Here is a 2,281-nt window from a genome sequence, read left to right on the forward strand (position 1 = left end):
AAATTCATTAAAAAGGGGGAAAGAACCTTAAATAGAGCATAACAGGCTCTCAAAATTAATCTCATTAGCAAAAGATTAGCGAAGCCCCAGCTAATCTTACTTAAGTTGTGCTTTTATCATAATTTGCATTACATTTCCACTACATTTCCTCTAGGTGCCTCCGATTGCCCCTGCATTTCAGTGAGCATTGGATCATCTAAGACATCTGCATCCACAAGCCATTGGAATATTAACCTGAAACCTACTCCATCCTCACAAAGATCATCCTTTTCATCTGTGGTAACCTTGCAGGGTGGTAATGAAAAAACTAAACAATTCAAGTCTGCTGTCCCACTAGCTCTAGAGAGGCCTGCCACATGGAGATCAACACAAGGAGATTTATCCAACTTCCTCTTTGGTAGCACTCCAGCTTTTCATGAAGAAACTTCAAATTCAGAGATGGATCATTTGCCATCACTGGATCTTTTCCCTTCACTTACAAATTTTCAGGATGTATTTCCGAGCAGAACTGACTCAAGAGCTGAGTCAACCTCCTCTGGCCCCAATCAAAAAAGCGATAGCACGCAGGACAGTGTGGAGAGGAGTACACCGGTTTTACTTGCCAAGAGGTCTTTAGATTCCAAAAGCCAAGAAGGACCATCAAGTTCGTATGTGAAATTATCACAGAACTGGGTTACTGCAACATCTGAGCCAACATATAAAGATATTAAGACCACAGAGATAAAAGGCAAGCCTTCCCAAATGCTTCAACTGAGTAAACACATTGTACCAGTCACAACCACAGTTCTGTCTTTGAAAGCAGCTGCGCATTCATCAGAAGGCCTGAGCAACCTTGTTGAACAGCCAGGTCATTTAAACAGCCCTCCTGAAAATTTCCAAACACACTCAAAGTCTGGTGAGGGTGCCAAGGAATTTCATGAGAACCATCCATGAGGCGAAGCTCAGCAAAGGTGAGAAGGATAGTAGCGTTATTTTAGTATTATTTATTACTTACTTTTTTATAATATTTTGAATTAGCTTTTATTTTTATGTTTTCCATTTCCATTTCCATTTTAATTTTAGTTTAATTTTTGTCATTTTGTTGTGTGCTTTTATCATTTTTTAATATCACTATTTAGGCTTAATTTAGTTTTAGTTTTTGTTTAAAGTTTTATACTTTATTTTATTTAAGCTTTATTTCAATTAACTGTTCTACTTGAATAGTAGACATCAAACATGTTTCTCTTCAGTCATGTGTTATTAATTCTGTGATGAGTCACCAAAGATGCCTTTGGTTTTCACAGACAGCAGATCCCAGGAGGATAGGCAGGAGGTGAAAGACCAGACTCATCCAGACAGAGAAACACACTGGAACTCTGCCACAGAACAATCCAGCAGTACAATCATCTCTTTTGGCACCGTGCTCATAATTACATTAGGGTGTGGTGGACTTCTGCTCATAACTGTCCTGTTTTACAGACAGCAAAAAGTAAGTGACTCACAATTCATTTTTGCTTTGCTGAAAAGACCCGCTTAGAACGGCATCTTGGTCAGTGCTGGTCTGGAGTTGGTCTAGCTTAAGAAACATGCTGTGACCAGTAGCCAAAACATATGCTGGTGACTAGCTCTGGTGGTCTTTTCAGTCAGGTGTCCCAAGTGATCTTGTTCAAACAGAAATTCAACATTCTTTGAAGTTTCCAATATGAAAGAAAAACACATCATGGAGAACAGAAACCCAGAGATGATGGAGTTAAATATTTATTCAAAACAAACCATAAATTAGGAGGCAAAATGTCAGCAGGTTGTTTTTTCTCATTCTGTATATGGAATTACAATACATTTTAAAAGACATTTTTATTGCTCAAAAGGTGTCTACAACTAGGATATAGTACTAGAACAGGAAATTATTGATCTGGCAGATGGTCCATTGGTATGAAATATTAAAATATTTTAAGCATTCCTGCACAAACTAAACTTGACACATTCATCTTCTCTTTGCACATATTGACTTGGCAATCTGACCATGAAATGTTGAACTGAAAATATCATTAATTCTTAGAAAAAGAGAAGACAGTTAATTTTTTCTTTCATATCAGTTAAGATTGTACTCGTCTGGATATTCAAACACACAAATATATATGGAGTGCATATAAATAAATAAATATATACTGTATATACAGGGCAGGTGGAATGAAGCCACATTCTAGTGTCGACTTTATGTCAGAATTTAATAATTAATCTAATGATGTGCTTGGCTCATACGTGACCCTGGACCACAAAACCAGTCATAAGGGTCAATTTT

General features: G+C 37.2%; 1 pseudogene; it reads left to right on the forward strand.

Moving 5' to 3' along the window:
- The first annotated feature begins 154 nt into the window (after positions 1-154).
- On the forward strand, positions 155-2,267 carry LOC107683229 (uncharacterized; annotated as a pseudogene).
- The last annotated feature ends 14 nt before the right edge of the window (positions 2,268-2,281 follow it).

The sequence above is a fragment of the Sinocyclocheilus anshuiensis genome, unplaced genomic scaffold (genome assembly GCF_001515605.1).
Source record: "Sinocyclocheilus anshuiensis isolate Anshui unplaced genomic scaffold, SAMN03320099.WGS_v1.1 C33060385, whole genome shotgun sequence".
Taxonomy (NCBI): Eukaryota; Metazoa; Chordata; class Actinopteri; order Cypriniformes; family Cyprinidae; genus Sinocyclocheilus; species Sinocyclocheilus anshuiensis.